At 42.0% G+C, this 20,267-nt stretch overlaps 1 protein-coding gene across 1 annotated transcript in view; it reads right to left on the bottom strand.

The window, feature by feature from the left end:
• Positions 1 to 19,502, bottom strand: part of LOC126267461 (uncharacterized) — a 56,400-nt gene extending 36,898 nt beyond the window's left edge. The window contains exon 1 of the mRNA XM_049972731.1: positions 19,458 to 19,502. The gene's annotated coding sequence lies outside the window, so the exon portion shown is untranslated. The remainder of the gene's footprint in view (positions 1 to 19,457) is intronic.
• Between the last annotated feature and the right edge of the window lie 765 nt (positions 19,503 to 20,267).

Raw genomic sequence — 20,267 nt, 5'->3', positions numbered from 1 at the left:
TGGGACTGGTTGCCGCGAAACTTTCGTTTGGAACTAAATTTCTTTACTCTCGGCATTTATAGCACAGGAAACACACACACAGAAAAAAACAACTTACAATAACTACAAAACCACACGTGTATGAAATTCGGAAATCATGTAGTCTCACATCTTTGTTTACATTCGAACCATAGATTTCTAGACATCCTGCACTTTTGTTCAAGGCATCAGCGCCTTCTTTAATACACCTGTGCTAACGATCCGTAACTAATGACAGAAAAAACGGAAGAACAAAATAATGCATCATGTATTCTGATGCACTTCAAACTGACAGATGGGCGTGGCCCCTGTGAAATTTTCGAACGAATGGAAAGTGTTAATGCCCATAAACTACACATTTTAGAAATCAGCATGAACTGCTCTTTTCTATACACCAAGAAAAATCTTTCAAATTTTTTGTCATTTTCACGAACATGTCCCCTTAAGCATTGCGACAAAATGATGGCATACACCATCGACTCACAAGCCGTCAAAGGGCTGTAAATGATCACGACAACAACAACAGCTACGACAGTAATATTTTCCTGACGATGATGTTGGAGGATTTCGTACAAAGCTGTAATTTTTACCCTATTTGACGCAGAGAGTAAACCAAGAATGTCTTAAACAGTTTCTTTCTTCTAGTACAGTCATCAAACACGTCTGCAAGAGCCTTGAGAAGCAGACAGACAAAGCTCACCGGTCAGCGACGCTCCAGGTCGGCCGTTGTATGTCGCAATGAGATGCCAGTGTAAGGACGTTACCGGACTTATGACTCAACGGAACTCAAAGTTTGCATTTGTGGACGAAATAAACAATACTCAAGAATGAATGGATTTTAGAACGGAACACTTGGCAAACGTAGGAGTAAAGGCTGCGGCCACTACTAGAGAGTTGCTTCCTGGCGGGCACCGTCTGTGCTCGTCAGCATTGGCCGGCGCGTCATCTGATAATGAAGTGCAGTGCTTCCCAGTAGAAGCTCACCTGCCAATGTTGAGGCGTGATTAAGTTTTGACACACTGTATGTATCCTAATTCTGCTTCTCTCTTAAACTATCACATTTAAAAACTTTAAATTATTCATGATAAAACTAAAAAGCAGAACTTTTGTAACTGGCGCCTAAACTAGCATCGCGCACGGTTGTATGTGCGATTCTTTTTCGCAGCTAATGGACAGCGAGAAGGACGTGTTTATTTTTATTTTTTATTTATTTTGTATTAAAAAATAGTCAAAACAAGGTCAAATATTGCAGGTTCACTCTCGCTTGACCGTGAGCCAGCATACCAATCAGAACCAGGCAAGTTATATAAATTGTCATAAATGTTTGGTTCGTATTAAATGTTAGGAACGTTATAGGATAATAAGGAAAAAATCTCACCCATCTTTACTAAAACTGATTCCTAATGATACACAGCAGACAGCATGACACATTTAGTAGGCAAATTAAATAGAATAAGATGAAACAACGTATTTTCTTTTGCTTTTAGACATGCGGAACCAAGGAACAGTAGCCCAAACCAGAGATATTAACGCATGCTTTGATCTTTTACTATATCCATACCACAATATATATATATATATATATATATATATATATATATATATATATATATATATATATATATATATATATATTTTCTGACTCACAAAACCTGAGATGTAACGAGACATTATAGTTTCAAAGTTATAACTAGTAACTAAGAAAGCGACCTTAGGTAATTATTAATGCAATGGACATAGTATTTCCTTTTAATCTTGTGACGTGATGGAAAGAAGTTAATGGTTTCAAAGTAAGATGTGCTAAAGGAAACTTCAATCAATAAAGCCGTGATCCAAAACAGATTTATGTTGAAAAACTTACGGTACTCTAAATGTACTTTAATTACTTTCCTATTATTTGTAATAGATTGCATATTCCGCACACAGGTGCAAAAGATTCCAAGTGTTAAATGTAATTTATATAAATTACCTCGTAAGTCATCTACTTAAATAGATTGGGTGTATATCACTACGTAAATAATCTTCGAGCATAGCATTACAACTAAATTTTATGTACGCGTTGAAGCATTTGCGTAGTATAAATTCATGATGTGTTTCTATTCTTTTTTTGTGTCTTCGTCATCTAGTACTTGCACAAAGAAAATAAAAGAACATGTAGAAATGTAAGGTGTTATACTTTCCAAAGACTCGGTTTTTAATTAAAACATTAACTTATTACATCTAAGACTTCTAAATGTCTTATTGATGTCATCAAATGTTCACAAACATTCTGCTCTCTGACAATTATTATTTTCTCTTATTCCAAAAACTAGGTAAGAATATACATTTTTGAAAGTTAAGTGTCCAGGTTATCAGAAATGACACTATTATCCGTGTCAAAATATGGTCATAGCGCCACTGACAACAGAGCATCTACCCGGAAGGTTTGTATACATTCATCACGCAGGCAGCAGCAGTTAACTAGACGCATTGTGCAACGTATATTTCTGTCCCTGGAATGACGTGAACATGTGACCTCACAAATAGCACTCCGAGGCCCGTCAGAAGAGAGACTGTGTTTTCTCCTCCACGGCAGGCTCTTGTTTTAAACCTGACACGTGAGAAGCGGCCGCTGCCGTCTGCGCCACTGTTCTCGGAAGGAAGGCACTTCTGTGAATGAATAGTGTATACTGAAACTCAGGCCCTTCATTGCCTGTGAGAAGGAATTTTTTGAATTACAGAACGGAAAATACGGTGCAAGTAATGCAGGAAACATGAGCGGTCAAATTTATTACGAGATTTATAAAAAGACAATCTACATTGGTGCCTTCTCAATGGTTTTATTGAGAGAAGGGAGTGGAGGGGAGACAGAAAGATACTATTCATATTCTGGGAAATATATCGACAAATCAGAAGCATGCTAAAGGAATTTAAGAGAATTACTCAGCGTACAATTCAATTTTTGAAAGATTTTTCATTTTGTACATAGTGCGGACTGTTCGAATGACGACTCATGTGAATTCAGGCAGTTTTCAACAAAATACCAGGAGGACTGAACGTGGGACGGAGGGGATCCTAGTATATAAGGGGCGATCAAAAAGTTTAGGTATGACGGCGTTGCTGCAGCGTACAAGCAACGTAGCACGACTCTGATGCTTTTTTATTATAAATGCCAACATGTGGGCAAAGGGTGGTGACATTATTACCATACCCGCCCAAGCACGACTAACGTGCTGTTACTATTTTCTAGGCTGCAGAAGGACACACAAACACCGGAATGTATTAATCGGACAATGAAGAATATGTATAGGCCAGCAGGTCTGTCGGAAACCAGCAATGTGAAATGGTACGAGTGTTTCGACACGAGATGCCCCAACATCGCAAATGTCGTAACGCAGAAGTTACGCCAACTCAAATGAGAAATACTCAAGCACCCGCCCTGTTGTCTTAATCCCTCCTCTGTGATTATCACATCTTAAGTCACTTAAAAAAAGGCCTTGAAGGGTCGACTATTCCTGTCGAACGAGGATGTGCAGCAGGCAGTTACGGACATCTTCGCGCAGCAAGACCCGGTCTTTTACCAAACGGCTTTCTTCAACTTGGTGGGATGATTAACTCAATGCTCACGGTGGTTTTGCCTGTTTGGTTTACTGATTCTCGACTGCACGACCATCGGAAACTTTTTGAGAGTCCTTCACATTTCGGAAATATTTAGGAATGATTTTCGGTTCAGATGTTTGACTAACAACTAAGAGAAAACTTCAGGGAACCTTGATAAGAATCGAATTATGGGAACCACTTTTAATATAATTCTGGGACGTTGTGTTCAAGAGAGTCCGCCCAGATAGCTGAGTGGTCAGCGCGGCAGGTTGTCACGCCAAGGGGCCCGGGTTCGATTCCCGGCTGGGTCCGAGATTTTCTCCGCTCAGGAACTGGGTGTTATGTTGTCTTCATTATCATCAGTGGAAGGCAACGGGAAACCGACACTGGAATCACTTCCCAAGACGCTCATGCGTTGGACCTCTCTGTCGAGGCTACCGCATGACAAGACTTGCCGTAAGGCAGAATACAAAGTTAAGTGTTCCAGAGAATAAAATATTGAAGACCTAGTGTATGTGGTTGTTTATGACTACAGGGTAACGTGCATCATTTTCTCGACACGTGCTGAGTACGTGTGTCACTATTGGTCGCTGGTGACGTGAGTGACGGCGCGGACAATTCATTTGAAATTTAGGATGGTTTCATGACAAATTAGTTCCATCCTAGACCGCAATATGAAACTGTTGCTAGAGTTCATAAGAAGGCTTTAATGTGTTAACAATAAATCCAGTAATATTTATAGAAAAGGATTCTACATCTATCTGCATCTACATGGATACTCTTTAAATCACATTTAAGTGCCTGGCAGAGGGTTCATCGAACCGCCTTCACAATTCTCTATTATTCCAATCTCGTATAGCGAGCGTAAACAATGAACACCTATAACTTTCCGTACGAGCTCTGATTTCCCTTATCTTATCTTGGTGATCGTTCCTCCCTATGTAAGTCGGTGTCAACAAAATATTTTCGCATTCGTAGGAGGAAGTTGGTGATTGGAATTTCGTGAGAAGATTCCGTCGGAACGAAAAACGCCTTTCCTTTAATGATGTCCATCCCAAATCCTGTATCATTTCTGTGACACTCTCTCTTATATTTCGCGATATTATAGAAGTGCTGCCTTTCTTTGAACTTTTTCGATGTACTCCGTCAGTCCTATCTGGTAAGGATCCCACACCATGCAGCAGTATTCTAAAAGAGGAAGGACAAGCGTAGTCTATGCAGTCTCCTTAGTAGATCTGTTACATTTTCAACGATCCTGGCAATAAAACGCAGTCTTTGGTTAGTCTTCCCCACAACACTTTCTGTGTGTTCCTTCCAATTTAAGCTGTTCGTAACAACAACTCGAGAACATTCTTCCCAGTTAGAACTGAATACTAGGCGGTCACAATCATTAACATTCAATTAACGTAGGAATATTGACCTGCACTACTTTCTCATACATGGTGGGCATGCAGACATGTAAGATATAAGAAAGGAAAAATTAAACGCTATTAAAAGACGACGTGACGTACGGAACAAAATTAGTTCCACATCTAAGATGTATGACGTTACCAATATTTGCAGGTTTTTTTATAGTGTTAAATGGGAAAATTTTCGTAATGTTCTGCAAAATTATATTTGTTTGCTCATGAAGCGTCTTTCATCTTTTTAGGCCATCATCTGACGATAAGAGAATGTCGCAAACACAGATATGATGGCTTACGACATACAGAGATATTATTTATGCAGAAGATACAAAAATGACATATAGTGTTTACACGAGAAAGTGTCACATCTTTTTATATCACGCAGAAACATTAACTGAAAAAGGAGATAATTTTTTTTATTTTCGTGATACAAATTGTGAATTTACAATTCATAATTTACAGTTGGGTCTTCTGTACAAAAAATATCTTGGTAACACACGCGTAATTTTATTTGCATTTGCTACATTCAATTGTCATCTAACGAACGTTTAAGAAGCCGAAAGCCAGTTCGTGTCCAAATAAATATAACTTTGCAGAACATTAGTAAATGTTTTTTGTTTAATACTATCATCATGTTCTGCCAAGCAACGACGGAAAATTTAGTCAATGTTCTAATGATTTTTCCGTAAGCAGTGTTCTTACATCGCCGCCTTCTCAAAAAACAGAAAACGAGATTGAGCAAGGCTCTTGAAGTTTCATTTGACGGTCAGTGAAGCATGAAAAACATTGTTTCTCTAACTAAAGAAAACAGATGTAAATAATTCGGCAATAAAGAGGCCTGAAACTAAAAGGCTTTAAATGTAAGTTTTAAAGTCACAGAAAAATGTTAGGTGTTTGTTAATACAATATTGGGAGTAATCCCGATTTTAGCTCTCGACTGAAACCATTTATAAAAAAGATTTCTGCCATAGGCGACCTCACTTTTGAAGCTAGGTAACTTATTCTAACACGTTTCCGTTCTGTTTTTCTCTCTCTGTTATTAGATGTTAAAGGAAGGGGCACTGTTGCTAGTAAACTTTACACGTATTCCAGAGGTCCGGTTCACTTTACTTCGAAAAGAACATTTTTTAAATATCCACCAGGTGATCTTGACTTAGCTTTGTATTGGTATTTCTGGTCCACCTTCGCAGCTAACCGATCAGCATGTATGTCACACAACTTCAATTCCCGATACTACCAGGGACATTTACTTTGTGGCAGAATTGTAATGGGATGCACTCAATCTCGTGAGACCTACTTGAATGAGAAATGGCAGCTCGAGTCTTGAGAACTGATAACGGCTTGGAAAGCGGTGTGCTGACCCATTTCCTTTCCACCCCACATTTGAATGGCGCCGTTGACAGAGATGACACTGCAGCCAACCGGCACCACATTGTTATCTGGGCCAATTTTACATGTAATGCTGCACTGTTGTCAAGAAGAAATAAATAAATAAAAATATCGCGCCCTGCGTGGCCTGCCATGCCGAGCGGTGCCCCGACAGAACCCGAGTCCACCATGGCACCCGTGCGGCTTGGCGGCTCAAGTTGCGTGCCCGCCAGGCACTACACTGACGCGGGCAGAAAACGAATTCTCTGTAGCCCGTTTGCAAGCCATTTTCTACTTCGCACAGTTCTTGCCAACACAGTACCTCACCTCTGTTGTCACATTAAAATAACTGACGGCTGTAACATCAGTTGGTTGTAAATATCAAATGAACTCATTGTTACGTGCATGTGAAGTAACCCTCTAACCTACGGTGCAGTTAAAATTGTTGATTTTATTAGAGGTCGCCCTATTAATTATCGAAATTTTGTAATACTGTATGAGAAATGGCAGTATTTAAAAGTTTTTTATTGACACACACTGAAGTAAGATGGTTATATCGCGGCAGAACTGTTTTCACACTGTATGAAGTTCATCTTTTTCTCACCATCTACATCTTCCTCAAGACTTCAGTCTGGCTGCAGGCAGACTTATTTAGCAGACATTTTCTATTTGGCAGACATTTTCTTAAAAATCACATTTTAAGTTTATTTCGTCCGCCGCTGGTAGCTGAGTGATCAGTGCGATAGACAGAATGTCACTCCTAAGGGCCCGGGTTCGATTTCTCCGCTCAGGGACTGGGTGTTGTGTTGTCCTTATCATCATCATTTTATCCCCATCGACGCGCAAGTCGCCGAAGTGGCGTCAAATCGAAGGACTTGCACCCGGAGAACGGTCTACTCGATGGGAGGCCCTAGTCACACACACACACACACACGCACACACACACACACACACACACACACACACACACACACACACACACAAGAAAAAAAATTGCTTTAGGGACCAAACACAAACCTGCGTAAGGTGGAAGGCTGTATCGAATCGTTCATTAAAAGGCATACAGCTTGGCAAATCTGTTTAAATTACAATCAAAATGGGTGCTTCGATGTCTTTCACGCTATCCGAGTAGAGTTCATCTTACTTCGGACGAAAATGTAAGGAACATAATTAAAGAAAATCTGAAGGGATTTGGAAAAGCTTTCAAAGACAATTTCACTACTCTGTCTAGCAATAACAACTGGATTCGCAATTGCTTGGAAGAAAGAATAATTTTGCAATCCACATGAAGTGTAAATTTAAAGAAGCAGCTACTCGAAACTTCGAGTGAAGTCGAGTAACAGAAAATAAATGTTTGTGACCAATAAGTTTCTGGTGAAGCTTAAAGGCGGGGTTTCGAATGCTGTCAAATAAAGCGGTAACAATTTTTTTATCTTCTTCGTCCATATATTTGTGTGAAAAACTTTTCCTCTATACACATATGTTAAAAACAAAAACTGATTCAAACTTCCCAGCGAAAGATTTTAGAGACTGTCTTTAACTTCTGTGGTCCCTGATTTCAAAGTTAAGCGACATACAAAGCAGGTGGATTCTCCTCAACGAATTCCAAGGAAGGACTAAGCCAGTTTATTCCATAATGAAAACTTGTAGGTTAACAGAAAATTGTAAAATTCTTTAATATTACATACTAGACTTACACATTGTGCAAAAGCCTTCATCGGCCCTTCTAATATCGTACAACTAAAATGTAAAGAATTGTAAAAACATTAGGACTATTAAACTATTTGTAAAATGTAAACTTCCACGGCCGGAAATGTCACAGTTAATAAAATTTTCCGGGCTATTATGCCATGGTCTAATGGTTTTCACCTTAAAAATCAACGCATCGTCCCCATTTGCGGAGGACGTTTTCAAGGGGGATCATTACTTCTTTCAATGTCCGATTCACACCCTGGCTCGCTACTCGGGCCATGACATAATAGCCCTACATTTCATAAATTGTAATAACCATTTGTTTGGAATTGACTTACTGGGCCCGCATCTCGTGGTCGTGCGGTAGCGTTCTCGCTTCCCGGGCCCGGGTTCCCGGGTTTGATTCCCGGCGGAGTCAGGGATTTTCTCTGCCTCGTGATGGCTGGGTGTTGTGTGATGTCCTTAGGTTGGTTAGGTTTAAGTAGTTCTAAGTTCTAGGGGACTGATGACCATAGATGTTAAGTTCCATAGTGCTCAGAGCAAATTGAATTGAATTGACTTACTGGCATGTTGCAGTAAGTACCTTTTTCTTTTACAAGGCGATGTTAGCAAAAGTAAAAGACAGCACAGGAAAAAGAAATTAGACTTTAACATTATCGTGACGCTAAAACACTACACGAAGACGAACTACATAAGGCCAGAAAAGACCATTGGGACACATGTGTTAGAACGAGCTTACAGAACAACATCTGGGTGAAGCCGTTTAAAATGCAGACTGAACGCATAAAGACTCCTACAGTCTTATCAACTCTGAAGAAACCAGATGGTACGACCACAGGAGGCTGGAGTTGCACTCCACAGTACCTCCTCTAAAAAACTACTTCCTGACAACGACCACACTCAGGACAACCAACTTCGCACCGCTCTTCGTACCGTACCTTATGACAAATAGAAAACGAAGGTATCATCATCCCCTTTGCTCACGAGGAAACTGCACTGGCAGTACACAAAATAAAGAACAAAAAGGCTCCGAGCCCTGCCATCCGCCCCGAAACCATCAAAAATGCGTCTCCAGTTGCTGTACCATAGCTGACAGACTGGCTGAGTGATGCTCTACTAGAGGACGAATACTGAATATGTGGAAGACGGCAAATGCAATTATAACCAAGAAAGCGGAGGACAAAGACCCGACTGATCCTAAGACATACAGACCAATATGCCTCATTAACATTCTGGCAAAGTACAGGAGAGATTGCTGTGCGACAGACTTCAGTCGCACCGGCAGCTCTTCCGCCTTAGCCCACATCAGTTTGGTTTTCGACTGCATAAATCCATCGACTACGCAGTAAAAAGGCTACAGAAATGACACAGACAATATATGACAAATACATAGTAGCAATATTAATTGACATAGCTGGGGCTTTCGATAACCTTTGGTGGCCGGCGCAGTTTCCAAGACTTAGAAAGATGAATGTTGCACTAGCCCTATACAACAGCCTTAGAGATTATTGTAAAACCAGGATAGTGGAATGGAAGACTGGTCGCCAAAAGGTTGTAAAGAGGTAACAAAGGGTTGTCCGCAAGGATCCATACGCGGACCGATTTTCTGGGATGTAGCCATAGAACCACTACTAAATGCACTAGAAGACAATGACTTTGCAAACGGGGTAACTGGGTACACTGGTATGGTTGTGGTATCTGTAAACTCTAGGTCCCAATTAGAGGATAAAGCCACGCGGCTCCTCGCGTTCATGGGTGAATGGTGCACGAACAAAAAACTTGCTATACCAACAAATAAAACGTTTACCTACTTCTAAGAGGCAAGCCGAAAAGAAATCCAATTATAAAGCTAAACAACACATCTATAAAAAGAAAGCTGTGACAAGATACCTTGGCATTTACGTTGACGATTATTTACACTTTAACGAAAATGCCAGACTGACAATTAACTAAGCGACGAATCTGATGCATAAACTTGCAAGATCGAACCCTATAAGATACAGACTACCCCTTCAGACAATGAGGATATATTACACAGCACTCTTTGAGTCAATAATTTGTTTTGCGGCTAGTGGTTTGGCGCATCGATTATGCTTAGGTACGCATAAAACCATTGTGAGACGCGATCAGAGGATTATTCTACTCAGAATCTTGGGAGCTTTCGGCACTACCTAGATTGAGTCCACTGAGCGTATAACTGGAGGTTTTCCTTATAGGCATTACAATTCGCCACAGATCAGCTGCATACTGGCTGAAGAGGGAAAGACGCGACAAAATAAAAGAAATAACTGAACAAGACATAACCGACATACGGAAATTAAACATGTGGAGAATTGATACATGGCAGACAGAATGGGACAAAACTGATAAGGGAAGACGAATCTACTCTTTCTTCCCCTGTAACGAGAGCGGATGAATTTGAAATACATCAGCCAAACTCCAACGCGCGGGATGGTGCACTTCCTCACGGGCCATGGCCCGTATCCTGTGCATCTCCGCAGGTTTGGCCTACAACAGACTCACACGTCTGTCTGTGGTGAGAACGGTACACCTCAAGACAAGTACTCGCCTGCGATGCCCTAGGAGACGTAAGACAGAGTTTAGGAAACCAGGACATAGGACAGTTCATACGCAGACAAGATGACTGGAACTATACAAACAACATCACAGACGAAGTATCGAGAGCACCACACGCGACATACTAACATGAGAGACCATACGCTAGAATAACAGGCTCCACAGGCTCCATGTCGGAAGGATCAGCAGTACACTGTAAAAGACACAGGCACAAGCACAGGTACAGAATCGGATGCTACATTACACACAGGAAGTGAAGACGAGACAAACATACAAACATAGCAAAAGTAAGCGAATGTTCTACAACACTGCGTCGAATTAACCTGAAAAAACCTCTTTGTGCAGCTGTTTGTTGTAACATTTCATAGCATTTAACACTTTCTGAAGATGTGTCATATCTTCTTTCGCTGTGTCAGGTGTAATTGGGTCGAAGTTTTACCGAGCCATCGAATGTGATGCAGCTGACTACGACATTTAAATCAACTCCCAATCTCCACCGCTACCTTAAGTTCAGAAAAACATTATAACTTAACTAATCAATACATTAAATTAAGTATTACCACTGTCAAGACAACACATTTTTAACAGACGTAACAATACACGCAGAAGGTGTACAGACTATTGTATATCTCATTACTACCATTATCTAAGGTAGCAACAAGTTTAAACAAAATTGCTTGTATGCGTTTGTGTAAAATTTTCAACAAACAAAGAAATGTACTAATAGTAAAACTGAATTTGTATAACAGAACATGTGCGACCTGCTATATAAGAACTGGCAACAGGTCTTTACTTAAGAAATAAATAAATAAATTTTATAAGGCGGGGGTTCCTACATATCAGATTTTTGTGGGAAGAGGTCACAATTTAAGAACCACTGTTCTTTGGTATGTGCAGGAATATCTACATGATACCACACTCGGACAATACAACAGCCTAATTACCTGTTCGATGTAAATCTATATTTTAAAATTAAGAGTAAAATAAGAATGGAACAGAAACTGCAGACAAGAAAGACATACGAAGTTTATTGGAAACTCTCTTGCTTCAAGTACTAAAGAAACATTTTTCATGTCATAATGCTGTTACGACCTTCTGGATGAATTTATTACTGAAACAAGCAATTACGACGTTAGAGATTTAGGATAACGAATATAGTATGTTCTGTAAATATACCTGAAACTTACAATGGTATTGGAGTGCACCGTAAGTAGGTCATTAACATTTGCTCTAGAAATTCCATTACGTTTATCCGTAATGACAAGCCTAGCCCCATTAAATAACCTCTTGGAGGACACACTAGAGGTACATAACTTCTGCCATTTGAGACAGTCTGGGATAAAGTTGTTCTCGACTTCCACCACTCCAGAGATGACAGTTCGTCAAATGGTTTTCCCATCAACACATACATCGAAACTTCATCCACTCTTTACTCCTCCTCTGGCCGTAATGCAAACACCCTCTTTGCACGTTTTTAAGACGTCGCTGCCGAGACGTCGTTCTCTATATGGCATTCTGCAAATAATGAAACATGCCTGCACGGAGGACAAATATCCTACATCGCGTAACTTCTAATAAATTAGGTGCATTGTTCACATTAATTTACAATTTTTTCATTGCTATGCGACCGAACACTGAAGACGTCAGTACTGATAAGACATTTACTGAGCATGTCTAATTAACATTGCATTTACCTTGAAGTGCAGCTCATCTGGATCGTGCGTGGCATAATGTGGCACGATGTCTGCTCTACAGTTGTTGTTTGGCTTCAAAAAAAATGGCTCTGAGCACTATGGGACTTAACATCTGTGGTCATTAGTCCCCTAGAACTTAGAACTACTTAAACCTAACTAACCTAAGGACATCACACACATCCATACCCGCGGCACGATTCGAACCGGCGACCGCAGCAGTCGCGCGGTTCCTGACTGAGCGCCTAGAACCGCTAGACCACCGCGGCCGGCTGTTTGGCTTCCTTGTACCATTTTTGTACAGACGCTATAAACCACATGACTACAGCAATATAGGACGTACATATTATTGTTGACACTCACAGATAATGCGATAATTATAACCTTCTGAAGAAGGGCAGTACGTGACTGAAACCAGTAAAGGAAATAAAATTTCCTTTGGGCAACTCGTTGCTGATTATTTCAATAATTTTTTTTCCGTATCGGCCTGGAACTCTGCAACAAACGGCGATCGATATTCGCACTGCAACTCTCGCGTGACTGAATGCGTAAGAGAGAAATAATGACTTTTAATGCTCGCGTCTGTCCACGCGCCAGTCGTAAACGCGCACGCACCGCCCTGCGTATCCTGCAACACTTGGCGGACCGTAGCCACACGGTGCTTTATTTTTCACGACGGTAAATTTTTGTTGATGCTTGAGGAAAAACGTCCCCTGCACTTGCAGTGGGATAAGGTACTCCTACTTCTGGCATCGTCAGTGCTATCTAGATAGCCTTTTGCTACTTTGCTGAGCGGCTGCAGATCTCTTGTGGACGTTGTTACACTCTTCTCCCGGACAATAGATTTGCTGACGCTGAAAGATTGCCACTACCATTGATCTGACTATTAAGAGAAGCTTCGCAGGTATTAAAATGTCGCCAGCCGGGGTGGCCGAGCGCTTCTAGGCGTTACAGTCTGGAAAAAAAAAGGTTCAAATGGCTCTGAGCACTATGGGACTTAACTACTGTGGTCATCAGTCCCCTAGAACTTAGAACTACTTAAACCTAACTAACCTAAGGACATCACACAACACCCAGTCATCACGAGGCAGAGAAAATCCCTGACCCCGACGGGAATCGAACCCGGGAACCCGGATGTGGGAAGCGATAACGCTACCGCACGACCACGATATGCGGGCAGTCTGGAACCACGCGACCGCAGCGGTCGCAGGTTCGAATCCTGCCTCGGGCATGGATGTGTGTTAGTTAGGTTTAAGTAGTTCTAACTTCTAGGGGACTGATGACCTCAGAAGTTAAGTCCCATAGTGCTCAGAGCCATTGGAACCATATTAAAGTGTCACAACAGGATACTGATACTGTAGTCACGGAAATGTGATAACTTACGAAAGTCACTTCACTCTGCAAAACCTACTGACTTATTTTGAATATCTACAACCTGTGTAAAATATTGCCGTACCATGCTATCTCGAGATTTCTTCAGACGGTTGTCGGTTTCCTCCTCCAGCTTCAGAGAAACTTCTTTCTTCTCCTCTACACATTTTCTAATCCTTGGACGCTGGAAGGACATTCGCTGTTCGATACGTATTTCTGACACAATAATAACGACAATATACGATAACCCAGAGGGGGTGGTCTCAGTATCTTGCGCTGAACTGACTAGTTAGAACTTCATTAGCTGCCTCGCCTTCCCCCCTCCCCCCCCAAATACGCACACGGGCAGATGTTAGGGATGGGGCCACAGATATTCACGACTTATTCCGAGAACTCGAACTAGGTGCGGACGTCGACGGTGTATTAGTGGAGACGTAACTATGAGGCCGTTACTTGCAATTCTCGAACAGCCTATCAGGTCTCATTAACTGGGAGCACATGTGCGTATTTCTGCACCTATGGAGCAGGCCACGTTCAGAAAGTCCATGAGTTTTCCTACGGTTTGCACGTGACAGCAAGCTCTAATTACTTCCAGTATGGCAAAGGAGTGGACCACACAGGAGAGCTTATAAAATTGTGCCCTAAAAGCTCTTGTTTGTGCAAAATGATCCAGGACATCACCGAAGAAGAATATAGAAAGTAGGATGTACGTAGAGATTGTTGAAACACTTGAAGACGATATTACAACTCTGAATCAAAATTTAATAAATACTTAGCGGCAAAAGTTGAGATCAAGTTTCTTAAAAGTGGGCAGAAAGATGGGTTATAGAAATCAATAAGAAGTTGCTTGTACTGTATTCATTATTGCTTACGCGTTACTGTGCTACACCCATTATTTTACATTACAGGTTATTTTTCGTTACAAAGGATCAAGAACGCCCTGTTCGTAGCGTCTCAAACCTTCACGATTTTCAGAGGAGAGCAGACGATTCAGAAAGCAGATCCGCTCGTGTGTAGACAGTCGTCCCGCCCTCCACGCGCTGTCGCGGCCCGCGCGTCGCAGCCCACGCACTCTGCCCCCGGTACATCTGGGCTCGTTTACCCGCGCGGTGCGGGCAGCAGAACGCGCCGGTCGGTTGCAGCGGATATACAGGGTGGCGCACGAAATGTGTTACCACTTTGTTTTTGAATATAAACTTTATTGTCAATACAGTCTGAAAGGAACATATACTACAACGAAGAGCCGTCCATGGAGATTTGTTCTAACTCAGCACATGCTCAATATGTCCACCATTTCGTTTCCGAACCAACTTCAAACGAACACTGAAGTTAGTGATTACCCGGCCGCAATGTCTTCCCTATTTTCACTGCAAGCTTGAAGGTTAAGCCTTCTGAGCTCCATTAAATCACGTGGACGTTTCAGGAAAACTTTTTCCTTTAGGTACCCCCAAAGAAAAAAAGTCACATGTAATTGAGGTCTGGACTATTGGGGTGCCAACTTTGTCCGTCATCGAAGTAAATTGGAAACCTGAGTGAAATGATCCGCATTCGAAATGCTCGTGTGAAAACTCCAACAAAGTGTTTGCAGTATGTGGCCTTGCTCCATCTTGCATGAACCACTGCGTGTTGAAGGGCAAGGCAGTAGCAAGAAGCTGTGGAATGAAACTATTGCGAAGCATGCACAAGTAACGCTCGCTGTTCACAGTTTCTTCAAAGAAAAAGGGTCCAATAAGTCAGTGACTGGAAATTGCTGCCCACGCTGTAATCCTCGGAGCATAATGTTGTTCATGCGGCACATGTGGGTTTTCAGTGGCACAAAAGCTTACATTTTGTTTGTTAACCACACCGTCTAAATGAAAATCCGTCTCGTCTGAAAACCAAACGTTGTTTAGAGTTTCTTCCCTATCCTCCGCCCATTGAGCAAACAGTAGTCACTGCTGCTTGTGTTCTTCAGTGAGCTTCTGTGCACAGGTCATGTTGTATGGGTACATACGGAGATCACTTTTAAGAATGTGTTGAACGGAGCGTCTGGATATTCCCTGTTTCACTGCTGCCTTCCTACACTATTTCCCGGGACTTCTCTGTGCAGCAACTCGTACCGCTTCATTATTCTCCGGCGAACAAACAGGCTTAGGCCGAGGTCGCTTTGCTTCCAATAGTGTTCCTTCCTGTACAAATTCATCGTACAACCTGTGGATGGTCTTCTTGTAAGGGACCCATCGTGTCTTAAACTGTTGTCGAAAACGCCTCTGAGTCACAAAAAGGCTTTTCGTTTCATGAAAAAGTAACACAATTGCCGATCGTTGCTGTGTCGTCAGTCTTCCAATGTCAGCCATTGCTGTTTACTAGTCTCCTAACCGCAATATCGTGAATTACACGTCATTTCGTAACTCATTTGCTTTTCCAAGCTCTGCTGGTACTGCTGTAGAGATCCCAGCGGGATATCTAATGTGCATCATAAATTGTGAAAGAAACAATTGGTAACACATTTCGTGCGCACCCTGTATGTAGCGCGTTGCACACGGCTCTGTACCAAATGTCCGTCATTTTAAAACATTTTCTGTATTTTCTTCTTTATTTTCCCTGGCCTTTGGCCCATCATGCGGTCGGTATGTTTATTTTTGAATTTGGCAATGTTAGTGGTAGAGGGTATATATGTATAGTGGTGTCCCATGTGAAAGTGAGCGAACGTTTTCGAAATGTTAACGTGTCGTGTATCTAAGGTGAAACATGGGTACCATCCTCGTATTCTCCTAGTTGCATGTGGGCAAGCGCTTAAAACCCACATCCAAGCTGAGTGGCACGTGTGTCCTCGTCGTTGACCCGCTGGGCGGATTCGATCCGGGGTCGATGCGCCTTTCCAGAAACGGCGGGATAACGCGAGAGGCTATCCGGGCGGGTAAAATACTTTCTGTCTCTAATGGTGTGAAAGTAAGTTCTCCTGAAGTATACAACAGTTGTGTTCTGTTGTGGATGATTTCGAAACAGAACTCACTCCTTGCCCAACAAGTAGCTCTTCTGTACAAGTCCTCATACTATGGAAAATTCCTTAGCTTTAGCACGAAATTAATTCTAGTATTCTATGTGACATATTCTGAGTACTCATCATCTCTAGAGGCGGATAAGTACTGAAATGATAAAATTGGAGCAAGTGTAGCACGAACTGGAAACAGGGAGCAAAGGTAACATTTATATGGAATAGATGTGGTGAAGAAGAGAAGGCGGTGAGGACAAGGTTGGAGCCAGGTGGGAGGGAGGGGGGAGGGGGGGGAGGGGGGGGGGGGGAGGGGAGCGAATATTTCCAACAGCATTAGCATCTAACACCACTGGGGTGCAACCATATAACTGAATACTGGATAGGTAAAGGCTGTGCTAAATGTACTGCCGTTCACATCGGCATTTGAAAAGACAAATGGTTCCTGCTTTCTAGTTAATGGCGAGAACTATGATTCACCAGGACTGTAAGAGTTCATCAAAAATCAAAGAATTATTGGTACACCACGACTCCATTTTAGAATGTGACGATGCAGTTGCGAACTACGTCTGTATCACCTGATATCCCTAGTACGAATTTGAGACATGTGTTGCCCGGTTTCCCAAGATTACGCGCTACGGTCACAGGTTCGAATCCTGCCTTGGGTATGGATGTGTGTGATGTCCTTAGGTTAGCTAGGTTTAAGTAGTTCTAAGTTCTAGGGGACTGATGACCACAGCAGTTAAGTCCCATAGTGCTCAGAGCCATTTGAACCAAGATTACGACAACTAGTATTGTTGGCACACTTTTGGTGTAATTTGCAGGTGACCTTTCATGAGGAAACTGGACAATCCTGATGCACCAGTAATGCTATAATTTTCAACAAACGCTTACAGCTATGGTGGACCCATGGTTTACTCCTAAAACACTTAAAAATTCATTGCGGCTGTGGAACACAATATAAAGTAGCTAATTCTTCAAAATTTCATCTCGCTGTAATTCGAGACATTAAGTTCTGATTTTCCCGTCAAGGACACGGCTGTGGCCAGTTCGACGCAGTTTGCAACGTTAACCTGTCTCGTGCTCCTAAAAATGATAAGCTGTTGTGGTGTAACTGTGGTAAAGTACTACCAATAGCGCTGCAAGAAAATACTCACAATAAAATCCTGATAGTCTGTGAAATGCTTAGAAGACAAATATATCAAATGGTGAAAGAGTAGTTAGCGTGTTACTCGATTCGACATATACAGGATGGTCAGAAACAGTCTGTGCTGAGAAATATATGTTGACAAAAATAAAAAATAAATAAAAAATCGATACGTTGCGCCGCTTTCGAGTAATTTAGCATTGAAGTTAGGCAATAAAGTCGTTGCCCGTGAAAATTCTAGAATTTGCACCCTCTAAAATGCCGTAATGCGCGGACATCTGCAAGTCTGGAAGTTAACACTTGTTCAAATGCTCATTACCAGTTAAAATTTGCGTTTTTCGGAAGAGTTAATTTAGGTGAACAAAAGTTATGTTTGTTCGGTCTGAGGAATCCAAAGGAAGAACGCGTTTGACGACACTGTCTCTGACAGGCTGCCTAGATTTGCGCTCACAACTACCTGACTTCAATGCTAAGTAACTCGACGCAACGTATCGAACTTTTCTCTTAACGGCTGTTTCTCAGCACACGCACCCCTGCAACACCCTTACAAGCTTTTCAGTTTGTTTCTGACCACCATGTATGTTTGATAATACACATAAATTGTCTAGTGGATAAAGATGGAAGTCTGTATTGTAGTGTGCAGTGTTTTTAAACTTTCTGGAAAATTTAGACCGTGTTCTGGGTGAAGGCTCGAACCTGGAACCTAGCAGGGCTGTTGTTTATAGGAAGGTGTGGAACGCCAGAAGAATGTATCGAAACGTAGGAAAATGTGTAGAGGGTCGACGGCTGATGCAGTTGATCCCGAACGTAAATAAAAGTACGAACTGCGCGCTAAAAGTCGAGGTGATTCACAACTTCTCATCTGCACTATTGGCAAAAAAAGTCATTGGAAAGAGGAGCTATCGTATAATGTCTAGGATTAACCGACGGGATGACTTAATGTGCAACGACTTTGTAAAACAAACGGCAGGAAAAGCAGATGCCATGCTGAGATTCGTTGCTAGGACGCTAAGGAAATGTACTTCATCCACGAATGAAGAGGCTTGCAAAACATTCGTCGAACGATTCTTTGGCGTTGTCCATAGGTCTGGGACATTTACCAAGTGGGATTGATAGAAGAGATCTAGAAGATCTAACAAAGAGAGGTGGGTTTCGTCAAGGGATCGTTCAATAGGTGTGGAGAGTTACGGAGATGCTCAACAAACTCCAGTGGTAGACGCTATCTACATCTGCATCTACATCCATACTCCGCAAACCACCTGACGGTGTGTGGTGGAGAGTTGTGCAGCACGGAGACATTTACTGTTGAAATTCTGAGAGTGTACACTCCAAGAAGAATCTTACTCTCTGCCCAACATATTACTTTCTCGCATATACGTCGAGAAATGGCCTTGACCAAAAAAATGAGAATAATTATAGCTCATACGGAGGTTTACCGAACATCTTTCTTTCTAAACGCCATTCACTAATGGAACAGTGAAGCGGGGAAAAGATAGAGATTCCACAAGTACTCTCCGTCTTGTGTCGTAAGGGCTGGATCTGGACGTAGACAAACAAATTTCATAGAGAGAATCAGAATTGTCGGTTGTTGGGATGACAGGTGGGAGGCGAGCAACAGGTGCGCGCGTACTGACCTGACGTGTGCCGGAGGCTGTGTGCGGCGACTGGGTGGAGCCCGCGGGGCGTCTGAGCGCCGGCCGTCGCCGCCCGCGCTTATATACCGGCCGCTGCCTCCGCCGCCCCCGCAGCCTCGTCGCAGCCGTCCGGGAAGAGGCGGCGTGCCAGAAGAACATCTAGCACCCATCAAGCAAAAATAAAGCACCGCTTATGGATGTGTCGCACTATACAGGGAATCCCAAGACGTATGGTCAATATTATACGGATTAAAAAAAAAAAAAAAAAAAAAAAAAAAAAAAAAAAAAAAACAGCAGCACCTAGAAGGAATTGTGCTACATAAACGAAAGTTAGTAGGCCTGCTTCTGCATCTGAAAGATAATGTCTATTCAGTTTTCGAGCCAGTCGCCTAAGGATGGAGCCAACATCAAGATGAAAATCAGGTTTTCTTTAAATACACGCTGTAGCGATCGTGAGCTCGAGAAGATGGATGTTTCTTCCGTAGTATTGCAGAAGATCAATACCAATACGAATGACTATATACAAATTAGAACTCTTCAGTTTTTGGCTAACGGTGATTCATACAGAAGTTCCATTTACCTATTTGAAGTGCAATTGTCATCAATATGCCTCTCACTGGAAGGCGTTTCCGACGCTTTTGTGGAAATCTACTGTTTACGATAATATGTAGAACCCAGTACGTCGTCCTCGATGGTGAGTGTTCATCGGAGGTGAGGGTATCATCTGGAGTGTCCCAGGGAAGTGTGGTAGGTCCGGTGTTGTTTTCTGTCTACATAAATGATGTTTTGGATAGGGTGGATAGCAATGTG

This window comes from Schistocerca gregaria, chromosome 4, assembly GCF_023897955.1.
Source record: "Schistocerca gregaria isolate iqSchGreg1 chromosome 4, iqSchGreg1.2, whole genome shotgun sequence".
NCBI lineage: Eukaryota > Metazoa > Arthropoda > Insecta > Orthoptera > Acrididae > Schistocerca > Schistocerca gregaria.
Note: the sequence above shows the minus strand (reverse complement) of the source record. Positions and strands in the feature narration are given on the sequence as shown.